The sequence below is a fragment of the Pantherophis guttatus genome, chromosome 2, assembly GCF_059756535.1.
Source record: "Pantherophis guttatus breed Tessera chromosome 2, ASM5975653v1, whole genome shotgun sequence".
NCBI lineage: Eukaryota > Metazoa > Chordata > Lepidosauria > Squamata > Colubridae > Pantherophis > Pantherophis guttatus.
In genome coordinates this window covers 151,568,907-151,589,874 of record NC_142064.1, presented here as the reverse complement: position 1 = coordinate 151,589,874, position 20,968 = coordinate 151,568,907, and the positions used below count along the sequence as shown (strand labels likewise).

Sequence of the window (20,968 nt, the reverse complement as noted above, 5' to 3'; positions counted from 1 at the left end):
AGCAAGCTCTCAAGGAATACACAAAGATGTGAGTTGGGCCTGTGGAATTTGCACAGGCCCAACTGTGCAATTTGGCCTGTGCATTTGCATCTCTTTTCATAAGTGACGAGGGAATGCTGTTCTCAGCTCTTGAGCTCTATTTGTAGATGGGATTCTATTTTTCTTTTTAAAATTATTCACATGTTAATGAACACTAAAGACAATCTCTGGAGCAGAAAGAGCAATACTGTCCAACCTTTTCTTAAACAGTTCATAAAAAGTAACCCCTCTAAATTTTATCAAAGTCTCTTCAGTATTATTTATTATTTAATATCCCAAAAGCATCTGGTCTGAACTATTTGACACAGATCCAGAGAAAAGGAGAAAGACAGATGGATGCCGTCTGGAGCCACCATGTGTGAACTGTATGCCATAAAAATTGTAATTATATTATTAAACATCAACATCTGCCTATTCCAGGTCCTTGGGAAGGACTCAATAGGTGGATAAAAATACCAAATCCAGTCTAAACATCTGGCCAACTGTGTGACCAACTATAATAATAGTACAATGACTTTGCAAAGTCTGCTTCTGTGTGAGCAGCTCTTTGCTTACTGAATTATAAATTAAGAGTCAGCATAAGCTGCCATTTCACAGCCTTTGCCTTAAGTTATACAAACTTTTTGAGCAAGTCTTCAATGCTTGGACTTATCAGATTTTTTTCTTGATGCATTTTATAATATGATTAGATTACAGATTGGAGTGTAGCAAAAACACAGTCTGAAACTCTTTTCTTCTTCTTAAAGCAGTTCATTTACACATTGACTGATATGATTCTCTAGGTAGCATCAATTCTGTTTTCTCTGCAAATAAAGCTCCACAACATTCCAACTCCTCAAGCCTGCTATGCAATATCAAGACTAACCACATTATTTTAATCCGCCATATAATACTCCACAGTTACAACAGTGCATTTTCAAGGTAAAAGGAATGAAGGAGAATGTTCTATGAAAGAATTGCCCTTTATATTAGAGCTGTGCCTTTGTTGAATGTAACAGTAACAGAGTTGGAAGGGACCTTGGAGGTTATCTAGTCCAACCCCCTGCTCACGCAGGAGACCTGTACTAGGGATTTAAACCCCCAAACTGCTGACCTTTCTGATTGACAAGCTCATTGTCTTGGCCACTGAGCCATCTAGCCAGGCCATTATCTTGGCCATTTATCTTGGCCATTCACATAAGCCAACTTTTAGGAACACCTGAAATGCCCATAGGTAGCATAAAACATTAATAAAATAAATCTTTGAGGTGGTTAAGGGCTGGAGGCCACAGACCTCTGGTCTTTTAGAGGACTCCAGTTTTCTACTTTAAAATGTTCAGCCTCTTTTTTTACATTTAGGGAGGCAGTTAAGCATGTGGATGGGAGCTAGATGCCTCTGGCAAGAAAATTACTCCTATTCTCCATATGGAACTCAAACAATTATAATGCCAAATATAGCCAGATCAGTGGTGGGTCGCTACCGGTTTGCCCTGGTTCAGGCAAACCGGTAACAGCGGCGGCGGGAGGCTCCGCCCACCCGGATGTCATCAAAAACAATCTGCGCATGTGCAGAAGTGGCGCACACCCGAGCGAACCAGTAGCAAAGGTAAGTGAAACCCACCCTTGAGCCAGATGTTGCTGCCAGATTCGAGCAATGCAATCTAAAGGTGCTGAAACACCCCCCGCCCCCACAAAATACAATGCTGAGGGGGTCTATGTATCTCATGAGTTGCCTACCCCTGTTTTAGCAAGTGATTCAGTTCACGATCTAACCAAGTTCTCTTTTTGAGTGAAAGCATCTCTTGGCTTCCAGACACACAGAGAGGAAAGTTTCCCAAACCAATATGCTAATGCAAGGAATTCAATTTATCACTTTTTCAGACTCTACTTACAAGTTCAGAAAAATATGGTATAATTAAGCAACAGTGTTTTAGCTTTTAAGATGCCATCATTCATAAGAAAGTATTACAGGGATGCAACTTATATAAATGCATCACTTAGCCACATTTGACAATGTGAGCTAGTATCGGTAACTCATTAAGTCTGTCAATTAAGGAAAACTGCATGTTTCCTTCAGGTTTCAAACCACTAACTTCCATCCACTAGCAGTATCTACTAAGTCTCTAACAGTGACATTAACTTTTTCTGGGATTCTCAGTTTTCTTCCCAGAGAGGCCCAACATTCCCTTTTTCCTGTGACTTTTACAGTTTTAACAAATTCCTATTTTCCCACAGTTGTAACAATTATGGGCCTCTCTGTCTTCTCAATGCCTTCCTTTGGCTTGGACAGAAGTTAAAGGCTTCTTGACTCTTTTCACCTTTCCAGCTCCTTAAAGTTTCTACTTTCTGGAACAGGCTTTCTCACTCTTTTTTCTTGCACTTCTTTCACATCCTCTGACCTTCTGCTGCCATGTAATCCTCAGCCAATTCTACTGCCCTTTGACTTGTTTCTGAATTGTGTTTTTGCACCCAAAACTTCACTTTCTGTACTGTTCCAAAATTACTTTGTCTACCACTTTTTCTTTGCTCCTTTTATCTGACCTTAACCATTTCCTGCCTATGTCTTCCAACCTTGCCCACAATTGCAAATCCCTTTATATTTGTTGTATGTGTAGCTCCTAAACCATTGCCTATATGTGTAGGGAGTGACATCATACCTGTATAAGATTATCTCTCAAACATGGGAGTAATCCATTGCCTCTCTTGCCAGAAGACTAAGCTTTCAAAGCTTTTCAGTGTTAAAACATGGGGCTATTCTGGCCACCCATTCACTTTCAGGCCATTTACAAAAGGTAGCAACTCTTTCAAACATGCTAAAATAGGCTTCTTCATCTTGTTCCTCTGACAGCTTGCAAATTTTTACATCTTTGGGACCGTCTCTAACTGCCACATGTTCTGAAAACCCTAGTGGTGAATGTGCTCCTTCTGGTGACTGCATTCCTTGAAGTAAGTTTATCTGCAGCTAAACTCTTCTTGCCTCTTTCAGTCTTCTTCTTCTTCTTGTGCCATATCTGTCAGTGGTCCTATTTTTTTCCTATGCTAGCCTATCCTTCCTCTCTGTCTCTCTCCAAAGCTGCTCCCCCCCCTTTTTTTTTTGGAAAGCCTTTCTTCTTGCTGTTGCTTTAAGAGATCTGAGATGATATTCGCTGAAGTATCTGAGTCTAGCCCCATTTTTGGCTAATCTACCTTTTTTGGTTTATCCACTGGCCTATGGTGGGTACCTGTCTCTACCAAATAGTAGTTTCTTCTAAGGAAGAATGTTACTTCTGCCTTTTCCATGTCTGTCTATGCAGGCTCTGATAAGAGATCTGGTTTCTGCAGTCAGGATGTTTGTCATTTCCTGCAAAGTCTTAGCTCTGCAAAAGGGCCAAACTCCCTTTTATAGCCATAGCTTATTTTATTTTCAGGAAATATTTAATGAACTCTTGAGTTTAAGCTATCTCCACTTCTGTATTTGGATATCCCATCTCTGCCACCACTTTGCCACAAGTTCTTTTAACTCTACTTAATTTAGTGAGCTCCAAACATAAAAGAGCCAACACAGGATCCTAAACAACACAAATACCCACTGCTATCACTCACTACTCCATTCTTCTTCACTGCTGCTATTGCTGCTACTACTACTACTACTACTCCAACTACTACATATTGTGAGTCCTTCTACTTCTTGTGAGTATTGCTAAAGAAAATTATCTGTAGCTGTTTTAGGCTGCTTTACTTCCACATTCAAACACGCACAAGCACTACACCCAGCTGTGCCTCTTTTTATAGCCATGCTGGTTGGGAAAATTGCTTAAAGAGACAGGACAACAACAGCACAGGTGCAGGCTATTTTCTGGGCAGCCTGCTCTTCCACAGTAGCCATCATAGAGATTAAGATACATTATGTGCCTCCAGAGGAACTATTATGCATGACAGGGAAAAGTGGGACTTGCTAAACTTTCCTTCTACCAAACAAGAACTAGACAGGGTGCAAAGCAGAAAAGAGGTATATCAGGAGTTAGCCAAGACAGCAATAAATTTCCTTCTGTTCCAAATATTACAAAGAAGACTAACGTCAGAGTAAAAAACTGTGTGTGAAATCAGTCTTTGAGTATGCTGTAAAAGCTCTGGCAGTTGGTCACTAGACCATATAGAGAGCAAATGCTATTTCTAACACAAGTTCATTTTCAACTAGCCAGCTTTATATTCTGGTCTTCAAATGTCTGATCTAACCCAGTTAGTTTTCATTTGTTAATTTCACAAAGCTGATCTACGTGGGAGGATTCATGATTAGGCCAAAAATCCCAAGGAAACCTTGTGCTCTTATGCTTTTCAGCCTCATGGACTCCAATCTGCATTTATGGTTGCTTTTGTGGAAGATATGGAGGTATGTTTGAAATTCATATTCTTTACTACATTATAACTTTCAGAATGCTTCAACATAGTCTTCCCAAATAATGCATTTGGATTTTCCAAGTAGGACTATTTTTTTCAGGCTCAAAACATTTTTTTGTTTCATGCATGCTTCTCATCAGTCTAACAAAAGTAGCCTAAAGCTTGTAGGGTTAAATGATTGAAAGTAAATTAGGAAACCCTATTGGTATTCTACAATAGGGTTTCCTAATCTATATGTCCAGATATAGTGTTCTCTAGATATATTAAACTTCAGTTATCATAATTATTCCAACATGCTTGGAGTATCAATATATCTGGAGGATGCTAGGTTTGAGAAGGGTGCTCATTAATATATAGATACATAGCTGCCAGTGTTATTCCTGCAATTTCCTGGCTGAAAACATTCTTGATATAATCTGATCTGTTTTGCATTGCAGTTATTAGATTGCTTTTATATATATTGAATGTGCAGTGTTAGCTATGCTTTAAAAATATTATAAGTCTTAGCCAAAGGAGTCACACAGTAACTTCACATACAAATGGACCAGTAGTGGGTTTCAATTTCGTTTGCTACTGGTTCGCTCATGAACATGTGCATGTGACGCTTCTGTGCATGTGCAGAGACGTCCAGGTGGGTGGGCGGAGCCTCCCACCACCGCCGCTACTGGTTCATCCTATCTGGGATGAACCAGTAGCAACGCACCACTGAAATGGACATTTTGAGACATTTATTTCTAGAACCCTATCCTAAATTAAAAGATTAACTGTAATTTACAGTAAACTTTCAAAGGAACATATAGAACATGTAGAAATTGTTTTCTTTTATCCAGTGCATGGTCAGTCATCCTGCAATAGTTTAATCTGCAGACAAGGTGGCTTTGGAAGTATCTCTTGCAAGATGACAGGACTCAAGCTGTGGCTGAGCGAAGCCTGCTGAATTGGGAAAGCAAGGTGGAAATGGGGAAGAGTGAGCATCTCACTTCTCTCTCATAAAACGGAAAGAAAGCAATAAACCAAAAGGCATTTCCTACAGGTAGCCATTAAATCATTCAGTATCTAGGTCCCCAGAGAGAAATAGCAGCCCTTCTTTCCTTTTGCAGAATGGGTTGTTTCTGACCGTTTTTTCATGCAATGCTTGGTGTCTTCACCTGGGCCTCTCTAGGTTTTTAGCTCCGATTCATGCCACAGTTACTTTGGAGATGGACCTTCATTCATGCCTCACGTTCAAAGAATTTTGAATGGGTCTCCAGTGATACCATCCAGGGTTTCTGTTTTTCTCGTGATAATGTGCTAATGGTCTGAGACCCAAATACACTCTTTCTACACATCATCATTTGTCAAATTCGCTACATGATGCTGGAAATGAGGTGGAAGAAAGGGGGAAGGCAAGGAAGAGTAAATGTGGCTCTGCTTCCACCACTACCCCTCACTCATTTGGTTTTCCCTTAATCTCTAAAACATCTGATTAGAGATTGAAAAAACAAACAGTCTACTTGTTTCCCTCTTTTGTCTACACAAGACCCCTGAATGACTATCTATCAGTCTAAAAAATGATTTATGAGAAAGTAATTTCAACGTTGAAAACATAAAATTATATACCACGAGATACGGAGAGCTTCTGGTTGTTTCAGATAAAGATGTCAATCACAGTGGTAATATTAAAAGGAAATCTCATTTAATATAATAAATCTAGCATAGGTATCCATATGAATTCTGGAGGAAGGTGTGACTGTAACATAGGATATGATTAACTTGCACAGCATCCTTGCCTTTTGTTTTGTTTTACTGGTTTGTTGTTTAACATCAGATACCATGAATAGATATTAGATATAGGTAGATATTAAGATATAGAACACTTATTCCATTCTTATGAATCGGCGTATTTCAAAATGTAACCTTTAACTTATATATAACCTTAGATAATTGACTACATATTTCATCATACATGTACCATAGCATTATTTGGTCTTTTTATATAGAATGTTTTACTACTGTTATCCATGTTTTCTATACCATATGCTAAACCAACCAACCAACCAACCAACCATCCAACCAACTATGAATAGAAACACAATTGACTAGACTTAACATACTTAGCAGTAACCCTAGCCTGCTTTGACCATATGATTGTTGATATGGTGGAAGGTGAGATCTCCCCAGCTCCTATTGGACAATTTAGGCTCCTGCAAGAATGCCTTTTCCCCTGGGTCACTGGAAAGTACCCTGCAGACTAACCTGATTTCAGCCACAGGAAGTGCTGGATACCTGACTTTGGCAGAGACACTTGCTCAGCCAGTGTTTTCCAAATGACTTGTTAAGTCTTAGATAAGCTCCTTATAGACATGGGTTTGATGCTCTTTAGAAGAAGGATAAGATATAGGAGCAGCATTGACTGCTAATTCTGGACTGCTCAGAAAACAGATTTAAACTAAGAAAGAAATGTGGAGCGTTGGTTCTGTCATTACCAAGTATATTAGAGATTTTCCACTGTTTCTGATAATGGGGTCTGGCGTAGCTACATTTTTCCCCACTGGTTTGCCTATCCCATTCCTGCTCCACTACTTCTGGTTACTGCTAGCTACAAAGACAGAGATGGACGTGGTAACAGCATATGCCATTCCCAGCTTGTTCATTCTGTTGGTTTTTATATTCTTTCTGCTATTAATTTCCTCTTGTGCTTTAATTATTTTTTCTTTTTGTGGGCAATCTCTTTTTCCCCTTTTATGTTATAAATCTTGATACATCAGTGCAATGATATCCATATAGTATAATTAAATCCCCAATATTCTGTTATTTGAATACCTACTGGAGACCTGTTGGAGTTGGGAGAAGGGCTCAAGCAGGGAATTAGCCTAGATGCACTATGTAAACACAAGGGGGATAGGTCTGATCTCCTCTGAATGCCATTGACCTTATCTGGTCTTTTCCAGGTGAGAGCTACCAGTCTGGGGTGATCAACACTTTCCTGATTTTCCTATTCAAATCTAAAATATTCTACAAGTCCTAGATATATTCGGCTTCACTGGAGTTGTATCCATTAGTATATATATATATATTTCCAAATAGCTCAGCTATAGTCAATGCTCAGTGTTACAGTCTGCCGGGGGAAGCCAGCCAAGGTATTATTATTATTATTATTTATTATTATTTATTAAATTTTTATACCGCCCCCTCTCCCGAAGGACTCGGGGCGGTGAACAGCCAGAATTAAAAACACACCATACAAATATTAAAATACGTTAAAACAGAATTAAATTATCTTAGGCTTCTCCAATTTAAAACCCCATTACCCATAAAATTCACCCAATTAAAAAATTTTTAACCCAGCCCGGCTTGCTGAAATAGAAAGGTCTTCAGGGCCCGGCGGAAGGTCCGGAGGTCCGGGATTAGTCGTATCCCTGGGGGTAGCTCATTCCAGAGGGCGGGTGCCCCCACAGAGAAGGCTCTTCCCCGGGGGGTCGCCAGCCGACATTGCCTGACAGACGGCACCCTGAGGAGACCCTCTCTGTGGGAGCGTGTTGGCCGGTGGGAGGTTATCGGAGGCAGAAGGTGGTCTCGTAAATAACTGGGTCCTAAGCCATGGAGCGCTTTGAAGATAAGAACCAGCACCTTGAAGCGCACTCGGAAGACCACTGGAAGCCAATGCAGCTCGCGCAGGAGAGGTGTCACGTGGGAGCGCCATGTCGCTCCCATAAGTACCCGCGCGGCCGCATTCTGCACCAGTTGGAGCCTCCGAGTGCTCCTCAAGGGGAGCCCCATGTAGAGAGCATTGCAGTAGTCGAGGCGGGAAGTAACGAGGGCATGAGTGACTGTGCATAGGGAGTCCCGATCCAGAAAGGGGCGCAACTGGCGTATCAGGCGAACCTGATAGAAAGCCCCCCTGGCCACGGCCGTCATATGCTCTTCTAAAGACAGCCGTGCGTCCAGGAGGACACCCAAGTTACGCGCCCTCTCCGTGGGGGCCAATGTCTCGCCCCCAATAGTCAGCGATGGCACCATAATGTTAGGAACATTAAAAACAAAACTTTCAAAGGATAGGTGAGATTCTTCTCCTGCCTTTACAAAAACGTTACAAAAATGTTGCTGAAGAAGTTCATGCTTGTAAAGTCAACTCTACATTCAGTTTAGTATTTAGTACACTGTCTTTGGTGTAAGCCACCCAGAGTCCTCGGAGAGTGGGCGGCATAGAAATATGAATAATAAAATAATAAAAAAAAATAATAAAGTTTGCATATTACCTTGGTTCGTACTGTAATATGCTCGTATCTAAGATTTACTTGTAAGTTCCTAGTGGACTCAAAACCTTACATGTTATACGTGAACAGGAACAGATTAAAAAGAAGGGTGAGAAAGGAAAGAACAAACAGAAACCATGAAAGTGGATGGGAAATAAGAGATGCATAGGGAAGCAGAGAAACAGTGATATGAATAGTAGCATAATAATAATGCTAGTGCAAGATGGTCAATAAATTGAACAGCTTTCAAACAGCTTAGACAAATTCAGTGAAGAAGATTCTACTCCAATATTAGAGGCAAGTGCCATTTGAAAGCTGTTACTAATAAATATGGATAGCAGGATGCTACCATACTTATGTCTTCTTTGTTTGTTAATTTATTTATTTATTTATTGGTTCGATTTATATGCCGCCCTTTTCCAGAGACTCAGGGCGGCTTACAATGCATTAAGCAATAGCCTTCATACTTTTGTATATACCTGCTTAGTAGGGCTTTCGGCCCCCTCTAAGCGGTGTTCTTTTTTATACAAAGTCAGCTTATTGCCCCCACAATCCGGGTCCTCATTTTACCTACCTCGAAAGGATGGAAGGCTGAGTCAACCTTGAGCCTGGTGAGATTTGAACTTGCAGTAGTTTAATTTAGTTAGTTTAGTTTATTTGATTTGTATACCGCCCTACTCCCGAAGGACTCAGGGCGGTGAACAGCCAAACAATAAAATACATAGATACAAAAAATTTAAAAACCAGATAAAATCGAATTAAATCATTTTGGCCCAGACAGATTAAAACACTTCAATAATTTAAAAACAGATTAAAATTTATATTTAAAAATTTAAATTTATATTTAAAAAGAGGGAAAAGATTAGGCCAAGCCCGCCTGGTGGAATAAAAAGGTCTTTACAGCACGGTGGAAGGTGCGCAGATCCGGGATCCTCCGTATCTCCGGGGGGAGCTCATTCCAGACGGTAGGTACACCCACAGAGAAGGCTCTCCCCCTAGGGGCCGCCAGTCGACACTGTTTGGCTGATGGCACCCGGGGGAGTCCCTCTCTATGAGAGCGTACTGGCCGGTGGGAGGCTATTGGTGGTAGTAGGCGATCCTGTAGATTGCAGGCAGCTGGTGCTACTTAACAGTGCTTTAGTCTGCTGTGCTACCAAGGCTCATTGGCCACTGTGGGAACAGAATCATGGTTTAGGGAGTCTTTTTGTTCTCATCAAGCATATTGTAATATTGTATTCCCCTGACTTCTGAAGAATAAACTATCTAGGATTATATTCAGTTAACAATTTGGCTACCTTGATTTAAAATACATATTGATGCATAGCATGGGAGGCTATAATAATTAATCAGCTCTTGTGGAACTAGCTGGGCTTTCCCAGTGCAGAATGGATAAATAACTTTTATCAGCACTCAACAGCGTTGTTTGTCAACTGAACCTCTATCTTAGCAAGTCATTGGAGTTACGACTTGCTATTCTCACAATCCTAGAACCTTCTTTGATTCCTAGTTTTTAAAATATATTGTGTTTCACAAGGAGGATATTCCCTCTGTAAAATGATTAAGCAGAAATACAATTTCATATAAAACTGCAGCTGATAAGAAGTGGTGAGATTTGGCCACCTCTGCCATCTACCTTGCAGCACATAATTTGATTTAGGCATGACTAGATGAGCATTGCAACATTTGTGGCCAACCCCTGGGATTCCATAACGTGAGGAAAAACAGTTCAGTTAAACCTACAAATTCAGCTTTTCCTTTGCTTCATGTTAGTATTTGATACAGATCCAGGCTATACCTTACACATATATTTAATGTCAGTGGCCTCTCCTCACCAATGAGGTAGAGTTCCTAACTTTAATATTTAACAGGCACCAGTCCATTTTATTTCCCCTAAATAGACGGATATCTAGCATTATTTGAAATCACGGCATGAAATCAATCTTTTTTTCTGTTTACTCTCTATGTGTGAGCCACTTCAGTTCTGCTGGCAGACCTCTCACACTCTGGAGTCCTCCTTCAACGTCCTGACATTTAATTAGATTTAACCCCAGGTAACTTTTCAAAAGAAAATTGTAATAATTTTAATTTGATGGGCGACATGTCAGGAAGAAAAATAACAACCTCAAATCCGGTATAAACTTGTGATGGAAAACCAGCCAGGGGGTATTTCCAACCAGAAAGTTTGGAAACTCTTCAATGGATGGGGGAGATGGGAGGAAGCCAGGCAAAGAAAAGATGAAGTAAAGGAGATGTGATTCTTTGCCAAAATCAGCTTCTAACCGAATATTCACGGTTCAGGGATTGGGTTTCAAAACTTTGGCAGAAAATTAGCTATACTTGATATCAGGAGGGCTGGTAGAAAATCAATGTGATCTTTCAGTGTTTCGGTGCCTATTTGGACAGTTCTTGCTCAAACTACAACAATGTCTTCATTAGATGTTTGTGATGATTAATAGTTTATTTAACACTTTCCATATTGGAATACTTGATGTACTTTGCCGCTTGTGAGTCAGATCATGATCACTCTTTTCCTTTTATAGACTGACAGAGTATGATGAAAGATAAAGAGGTAGCTTAACACTTTGATGGAAAACTCAAGAAGAGAAACATGGGAATATAGGATGCTGTGTCTGTAAATAGTACTACCTGGCAGAATTATACTACATGCACAATCCCATTGCTTTTTTTCCCCCCAGTAATTGTTTAATCATTTTTTTCTTGAGAAGCACAACATTACTAGCCATAAAGGCAATAAATCTGTATTCATCAATTCACTCCTCTCCTTTTCGTATTTTATAAATGAATACAGGTAGTCAGTAGTCCTTGATAGTTCAGTTAGTGACTGTTCAAAGTTACAATGGCACTGAAAAAAGTGACTTATGACCGTTTTTCACACTTACGACCATTGCAGTATCCCCATAATCACATGATCAAAATTCAGATGCTTAGCAACTGGTTCATATTTATGTGGTTGCAGTGTCTGAGGATCACATGATCCCCTTTTGCGACCTTCTGACAAGCAAAGTCAATGGGGAATCCAGATTCACTTAACCACCATGTTACTAACTTAACAAAGGCAATGATTCACTTAACAACTGTGGCAAGAAAAGTTGTAAAATGGGGCAAAACTCACTTAAATGTTTCATTTAGCAACATAAATTCTGGGCTCAGTCGTAGTCATAACTTGAGGACTACCTGTATAAGATTTCATAAATGAAAGCAATTATACATGTCCCAGGATAATGTTGAAGAATCCAATATGGTTCAATCACTGGGACCAGAGATTTCCATTTGTTTGGAGTCTATCTTCAGGGAACTTCTCTCTCATCAAAATGTGTCTCTCTACTCTGCTACTCTCATCACACATTCTGGTGAGAGAGAAGTTCCCTGAGGGTGGGTTCCAGTGGTGGGTTCCTCCCGGTTCCTCCCGGTTCTGCCGAGCCGGTAGCAGTGACGATATGACATCACCGAACCGGTTCTGCCCCCTGCCCCACCCCCAATCTATTGCTGCCTCCTGAGTCCCAGCTGATGGCTAGAGGAGAAAAAACTGTTTAAACTCTTGCCGTGGGGCTTCAAAGGGCTGCCCTACAGCTGATCAGTGTTAAAAGAAAACAAATGAGTAGACCGGTGCCTGCAAAAATACATGAGTAGATCAGTGCCTGCAAAAATAAATGGGTAGATCAGTACAGCTCTGCAAGCAGTTAAAAGCCAGGGAGACCAGTACCTCTGCTAAATCCTAAAGAATTGTCACATGACCATCAAGCCACACCCACAAAATAAGCCACCCCCACAGAACCGGTAGTAAAAAAATTTAGAACCCACCCCTGGTGGGTTCCAGCACGAGTCTGAAAACTCAGAAAACTAATGCTCTGGGGCCCGGTGAGTGACCCAGATTGGATCCTGGAATATAAGATTTATTTGAAATATTTTAAAATTCTTCTGTTTTGAAGATGAAAAAATTGGAGATCATCCTTTATATTTAAACGATGAATAAAAATGTTGAAAATAAAAGTATCTGAACTACCTCTGGAAATCTGTCCTAATGGAGAGAAGCTTTCTATGCCCTCCCCTGTTTTTTGTTTCAATCAGAAATTACTAATTACTAAATAGTTGGAAGTAGCCAATTGGTGACAGATGGATCAGAACTCAAAGCATAACTTCCTCATGAACAGTGGATCAACCCTTGGAAATCAATGGGAAGAGCAGAAATACCTAATGGAGATTGGAGGCTACCCTTCAGTTAGCATGGCAAATCTTGCTTCTTTTGACAACTGAAACAGAAAATGGCTGAATTTTGAAATTTGATTGAGACATGAAAAGATGCACCCTGTGATTGCATAAATGGGGTATTATTTGTTGAACATTCTGGAATTTGGCCAGCTTGGTTCACCCCATTTTTTAATTTCAAAACTCTGAATTGTAATAGCTGCTTGGACCACAGTGCCTGGCCAGAGCAAACATTTAAGTTCTTCTATCTGAATAGCCACTGAAGGGACTTCATGAAAGCTACAGAATAAGATCTTGATACTAAATAATAGAAAATTCTTAGATGAGGATGTGCAAGTGGCAAGAATACTTGGAAAAGGGGACAAGAATGTTGTTCTTATTTTAAGGGAATTTAAAACATAGTCAGCTATATACAATGTTTTCTGATCCTTGGAATTCATAAAAGTGGATTGTAATAAGTTCTGAGCAATGATGAAAAGAACCCCACAACAGAGCAAAGTAGGGTAAAAAATTGTTCAGACTGACTGAGAATTCCTAAGGAGATTTAAAAGTACAATCATGAAGAGTCCCACTGAGGAGTACAAATGAACAGCAGCAAGAGAAGCTAATGTGATTACACAAAAAGTGTAGAAAGAGATGAAAACTGAAAAAGATTCTGGGAAGCGAATCAGATCACAAAGGAAGAGTCCAGAAAGGTACCTCAGAACTCTAAGGGTGATGGGATGAAGAATGAGCTGACTTTAGTAAAGGATGCTGAGTATAATAGAAAGGACCTTGACAAAAATGTATGAAATAAAAAGAAAAGGCCAGCATACCCTAAGTGTGCCATCTGCTCAATGAAGAAGGCAAAATGCTAACAACTAACAAAGAGTCTTTCACCCCTGAATTGGCAACATCTTTTTTTGGCCATGTCTCCATGACCTGGCCTTGAGAGGCTTAAGTCATCATCAGCTGTACCACCATTACACTATGCTTTCACCCTTATGGCAGAATACCATAAAAAGTTAAAGTAAAAGCATCAAGCAATTCATTCTTCACGTTGGCTCAGACACCAGGGCCTTATTCTTTTCTTCTTTACCTTTTACTAAGGAGAAGACTTTCATCTCTCATTTATTTTAAAGATTTACTATTTGCTCCTCTTGCTCTTGAGTAATCCTTTTGTCTCTTTAAAGCTCTGACATTCCTTTATCACTTTAGGTTACCTCATAGTTTAGGAAAACTATGTCTTTCACTGCCTGTGGCTTCCAGGCTAACTTCTGCTTTTCTTCTTGTACGGTATGTACAGTATGTTGGTGTTCAGCACAGATATCTTGCATCCAGAGCAGGTTTCAAAACCCGTTGCTACTGGTTCGCTCGTGGGTGTGTGCATGTGCGATGCTTCTGCGCATGTGCAGAAGCATCCGGGCAGATGGGCAGAGCTTCCCGCTGCCGCCGCTATCGATTTGCCTAATCCAGGATGAACCGGTAGTAAAACTGGCGGGAGGCTCCGCCCACCGACCCCAATGTCATCAAAACGCTTCTGCGCATGTGCAGAAGAGCGTGTGTGTGTGTGAGCGAAGTAAGCGTACACGTGCGGCCCTGCTGTGAACCGGTAGTAAAGGTAAGTAGAACCCACCCCTGCAACCCACCACTGATTCAGAGCTTCATAGCATTCAACCACTAAAATGAGAATTACTCCTTGCTTTTATAAAGCCCCCATTCTGATTTTATCTGAGACTTCATGATGTCTATTAAAATATCTCTTCCCTGTGATATTTTTATTTCCTCCTGTTTACCTAACTACCAAGAGCCTTGGTAGTACAGTGGTCTAAGGCACCCTGTTATTAAGCTGGTTATTAAGACCAGCTGCCTGCAATTACTGCAGGTTCAAATCTCGCAAAGGCTCAAGGTTGACTCAGCCTTCCATCCTTTCTAAGGTAGGTAAATTGAGGACCCAGTTGTGGGGGCAATAAGCTGACTTTGTATAAATATACAAAAGAATGAAGGCTATTGCTTAGCGCATTGTAAGCCGCCCTAAGTCTCCGGAGAAGGGCGGCATATAAATCAAATTAAAAAAAAAAAAACATCAGAGAATCCCATTTTCTCTGCTTTTGACTCTTGTACTTATATGATCTGTCCATATTTTTCTAAGAGTCAAAGTGGTTTAATGTTTTCTCATGGCAAGTGCTTACTAAATTAATCTGTGTCCCAAATCTTCAACCTTCTGGCTTACATTGAGAAGTTGAGGAAAAATTGCATTATGTCTTTGGCTGGCTAAGTTAGACTTTATCTAATTTTTGTTAATTACTCTATATTTATGATTTTATTGTATTGTAAGCCGCTCAGGGTCTCTTTGGATAGTGGGATGGATGGCATATAAACTTAATTGTTTATTTTTATTATCTGCTGCGAATTCCTGTTCTCTAACAAAATAGAGGAAGTGGCAGAGCAATCAGATTCCTCTGGAGAAGTGGAACTGAGCTAAACTGAATTGGGACAATAGAGATGGTTGACTAAATGGCAAAGATCACTCATGTGATCCTGAAAAAAAGAAGCAATTATTAGAAACTTTTTCAAAACTCATCAAAGCAACAAAAGATGAGAAAACAATTTTTAAGGTGAGTATTTTTTACTATCAAAGGGGTTTCCCCCCTCCCTAACTTCTGGAAATAAACTTCCTAAAATTGTATGGAGTCCTATGGAATTTCAATTCCTCCAAGGGCATTAATGCCAATAATAATTCATCTCTGTCTTCCTTTGTTCATCACAGATGATTTCATCATTGCCCAAAGCTGTATCCTTCTTGATCCCATAGAACAGGGGTGGGCAACTGTGGCCCTTTTACAACCTGTGGACTTCAACTCCCAGAATTCCTGAGAATTCTGGGAGTTGAAGTCCACAATTTGTAAAAGGGCCACAGTTGCCCACCCCTGCCATAGAGTTTCTTTTTGTGTTTGAACACAATTGCTGATCAAACCAGTCCTGCACATGATTTTTCACACTGGTACATTGGTGAAAGCAGGAAAATACTCTGTTGAGTATGTTCATAAAGGGAAATATTACTACAAGCAACTAGCTACAACAGGACCAGCTTGGTTCTAGTGTATTGACTTCTACTCAAACACTAGTATAGTCTAATATGTAGAGTGTTTACAGACTTGGGAACATTGATTGGCTGTAGTAAATAATCAGCAAGGAAGACATTTCTTTGAGCAGCATTTACAGGTGAATCGTTTTGCTGGCAAAAGAGCACAGAGAGCTTCCCCAACTCCACTTTTCACTCAAAGCTGAGGCTTCACTGTGGAGAATCCACAAGCTGTTTTTGATATTCATTAATCATCTGGCTAATTTGTTTTCACACAGGAGCGCTGACAGCAAATGAATGTTTTTGCAGCAAGAACACAGTGTATAATCCAGACTATTATGGCAATAAGACCGATGAAAACGGCTGCTCCTCATCTATTTTCTATGTACCATTCTTTGTCTGGCTATAATTGTAAACATGTCTAATTTCCTTTTTTTAAAAAAAAATCGCCTCTGCTGAAAGAAACAGACCTACCATATGTGGTTGGAACGATGATAAAAGCATTGCTGCTTATCTCAGAAACATGAGTTGAAATGTTGCCAAGGGTTTTCTAATGATTTGGAATGATTGGGCCTCAAGAAACACTGGTATTCAACCACCAAGGTTGCTTCTTCCATTTATCTCTTTTATCCTCTTGCTTGCCACAAGTCACATCTGTTCGTCAATAGTATTTTATCTTTAGTAACTGTTTTGAAAATGTGCTTTGCTTTGGTGATGCTTTGAGTAAAGCCCTTCTTCAAACCTGTTTCACAAAACAAGGGCAGAAAGGGAAGACAGCCTATGGCACTTCAGACTTTGCAAAACTCCTGGGGGAGCATGAGCATTAGCAAAAGATGCTGGCAGTTGTAGTTCAGCGACATCTGGAACATTACAGGTTGCCTTTCCACTGAGTTACAGGATTAAGAGCATTTACAAATAATGGAAGAATGGAATTTGAAGATCGTGAAGATTATTTGCACCGTGATTTATAACAGATCTCAGGATTAAATCCTTAAATTGTTTTTCTAAAGCATTATTGGAAGATGGACTGAACCATCCAAACAATTAGACTAAACTAATCATGTATATCCAATCCATATGATAAAAAGCACAATACAATCCACCAGTGATCAACCACCCAGCATGGAGCAGCCCATCTGATCTGCAAAACTGTTTCTTGAATTATAGTTATCTGGCAAGCAATATAAACAGGATAAATTCACTCATGGTTACTTATATCTTAAGGCAATTCACCAGAGCATTCAGCATTAAATTGTACATTATTATTCTGGACAAACAATGTAAGACCACATTTGAGTCCAAAATTTCCATTGCTAAGCAAGGCAATTGTTAAATGAGTTTTGCCCCATTTTATGACCTTTCTTGTCACAGTTGTTAAGTGAATCACTGCAGATGTTAAGTTAGTAACACAGTTGTTAAGAGAATCTGATTTCCCCATTGACTTTGCTTATCAGAACATTGTAAAAGGGGATCACATGACCCTGGGACATGGCAACCATCATAAACACATGTCAGTTGCCAAGCAACCAAAATTCAGTCAGGTAACCCTGGGAATGTTGCCATGGATGTAAATATGAAAAACAATCATGCACCACTTTTTTCAATGCTGTTGAATGGTCACTAAACAAATGGTTATAAGTTGAGGACTACCTGTGCTAATATTTTATATGTTCAGCATGCTTTATAATACATTTCTTCTGTTTTCATCAGTGATAAATACCGTATTTTTCAGAGTATAAGGCACACCTTTCCCCCCCCTAAAAGTGGGTGAAAATTTAGGTGCACCTTATACACCAAATGTAGTCCCGCCCACCCACTGGCCCCCACCCTTTGGTATCTGCCTTGCAGCACTTACCTCCTTGCAAACAAACAGCAAGAAAAAACAGTTCCTTTCAGCTTCCCCACAGCCTAATTAGCACAAGTTGATTGGACCGGCCTCCCGACTCTCAGCTGATTTGCTCTCAGCTGTTTTGCAGGGCTCTGCTGCAGGCAAGAAAATTGCTGGAGCAGATTTTTTTCCCCCTTGTGCTAATCAAGCTATGCTGAAAACGAAACTGAAAGTAAAGCAGGCTGTTTGCTGCCACGAGGCAAAATTGCTCGGAGACACAGGCAGAGGGAGATTTCTTTTTCTTTGTTTCCTCACCAAAAAAGATAGGTGCGTCTTATACTCCGGTGCGTCTTATACTCTGAAAAATACGGTAATTCCTTGAAACTGGGATACAATGCCTTTGAAAAAAGGCCACATACAGTATGTGACATAAGAGACAGTATCTGCTATTTTGATTTTTTACTCCCTCCTTTTTTTACTCACTCCCTACTTGAGTGTTGCTTTTCTTTTCTTTTTTGCCAGCTTTTTACTAGATATACTATGAATGTGCATGTGGCAAAACGATTAAAGTCTGATGCTTAATTTCCTGCAAGAAGAATCAAAATGGTAACAGCCTGCTGTGCACATGCTTGCAATCTCAAACAACCTTAAATTTCCTCTGTTGCTTATCTCATGCCTTTCTCCCAAGGAAGAAGAGAGTAATCTTTGGAAAAAGGGTAAAAATACTACATTGATACTAAAATCACATCCCAACATCTCATAAAACTTTATAGCTTTTATAAGGAAAGCACACTACAGGTAGTCCTCGACTTACAACCACGACTGAGTCCAGAATTTCTGTTTGTTAAGTGGGGTTTGCCCCATTTTATGACCACAGTTGTTATGTGAATCACTGCAGTTGTTATGCTAATAACATGGTTTCCCACTACCTTTATTTGTCAGAAGGTGATCACATGACCATGGGACCATGCAAAAGTCATAAATATGAGTCAATTGTCAAGCGTCTGAATTTTGTCCAAGTGACCATGAGGATGCTGCAACAGTAGTAAGTGTGGAAAATGGTCATAAGTTATTTTTTTTCATTGCCACAGTTGTTAAGTGAATCACTGCAGATGTTAAGTTAGTAACACAGTTGTTAAGAGAATCTGATTTCCCCATTGACTTTGCTTATCAGAACATTGTAAAGGGGGATCACATGACCCTGGGACATGGCAACCATCATAAATACATGTCAGTTGCCAAGCAACCAAAATTCAGTCAGGTAACCCTGGGAATGTTGCCATGGATGTAAATGTGAAAAACAGTCATGCACCACTTTTTTCAATGCTGTTAGATTGTCACTAAACAATCTACAGGATGATTGGTTGCTGGGTGTTAAGGGGGGTTTCTCTCTTTCCCCACCTTTTTTCTGATGTGAGTTCTGTATGCTGTTCTGTGATGTGCCTGATAATTTACCTTACGATGTAGTGATGTGCCTATCTTATTTACTGTAAATATAGATGTTAAAGATATTTATTTATATAACACTACAAGTCCGTGTCAGCATCTCTGACTTCACTTGGACCCCTGTTGCACAATTCCCTGACATTCTACATCTGATTCATGAGAAGAGAGGATGAAAGATAGCTGTTGCTTTAGCAGGAAATGGTAGATAAAGTTATTTCCCCTCTGCAGACCTGAAATATAACACACCCATTTCCAAATCAGCACAAAACTATGTTGGTAGGACTCATTGTTAATCCCTATCCTGTCACTGTTATGGTAACCTGACTTCCCAGCATGTCAATGGGAGGCTATCAGACTGGCAATCTTGAAACAAAACCTGGAGGAGGTCTGAAAGTCTTAATCACTCTTTCTAGAATCTCAACATCTTTTTTGTATCGTGGTGATCAGAACTGGACACAGTATTCTACGTGTGGCCTCACTAGTGCAGTATAAAATGATACTACACTGACAGAGGTGGGTTCCAGCAGGTTCTGACCAGTTCTGGAGAACCGGTAGCAGAAATTTTGAGTAGTTCGGAGAACCAGTAAATACCACCTCTGACTGACTCCGCCCCCATCTATTCTCTGCCTCCTGAGTCCCAGCTGATTGGGAGGGAATGGAGATTTTACAGTATCCTTCCCCTGGAGTGAGGAGGGAATGGAGATTTTACAGTATCCTTCCCCTGGAGTGGGGTGGGAATGGAGATTTTACAGTATCCTTCCCCTGCCACGCCCACCAAGCCACGCCCACAGAACCAGTAGTAAAAAATTTTGAAACCCACCACTGTACACTGAGTTATATTCTTTGGCAGCTTTCTTCTCCCTGCCTCCCCCACCCCCCACCCCCATGGGTACTGTTTTCTCCCTCTAGCTAGTCTTCCTCCATGTAATCATGTTTTTTTCCTTCTCTGTAAGAAAAATGCTGCTTTTCCTAGCATAGAAGTAGGTTAGAAGCAATAACATCTGTTTTCCTTTCTTTAGGAAGAAGAAAAGGAATGGATTGATAGTGGAAAGAAAGGGAAAGAGAAAGAAAAGAACTAGGGAGAAAGGAGGCAATGAAAATCATTTTTCTCTGACAGGATAAACTTAATAGGAACAGATACAAGCTCTAGGAAAAGAAAAATGACCGTTGGGTGAAGGCTGCAAAAGGACATGAGCTTCATTGGGAGATGGAAAAGACTTGTCAGTGCTAATAAAATACCCTAAGCTCATTATTATTTTTATGTTGTAGTTGTTGGGAGGCTAATCTGGCTAAAGCAACATCCTGACAGGTGAAAGAGTTGAGCTACTATCAGATTCTGAAAAGATCTTGCCACTCCAGGAATGTGTGTTTTCTTGGATAACCCAGGTTGAGCTATATAGATTAGTTTCAGAAGTACGATTTTTGTGTTCCAGCATGAGGTGTACATTGGAAACATCAGGCACCCTGTAAATACATACAGTACATGTATTAATTTGATAAAAAATATTGTATCTTTCAAGCCCTGACAAGGTTAACGATCTTAATGGCCACCAGTGTTTATACTTCACGATCCCAAGAGATTATTGGTAATGTTATTCCACATTTGAGGCCTCCTACTTGTCCTCTTGACCCCTTGCCACTGGGCTGTTTTCGTGCCTTGTCAGTAATATTAGGCAATCAATAGGTCCCAAGCTAAACATCTTGCATCTTGGTGGCCATTTTCCTGCCTGTAAGACAGCAGTTGCTGCTTCTCACCTTGAGGAGCGTATTTCC

At 40.2% G+C, this 20,968-nt stretch overlaps 1 long non-coding RNA gene across 1 annotated transcript; it reads left to right on the top strand.

Moving 5' to 3' along the window:
• The first annotated feature begins 4,255 nt into the window (after window positions 1–4,255).
• LOC148115379 (uncharacterized) lies at window positions 4,256–20,444 on the top strand. The gene is made up of 2 exons (XR_015731932.1): window positions 4,256–4,387; window positions 20,215–20,444. It is a non-coding gene; the product is annotated as an uncharacterized LOC148115379 (long non-coding RNA).
• Window positions 20,445–20,968: the final 524 nt, after the last annotated feature.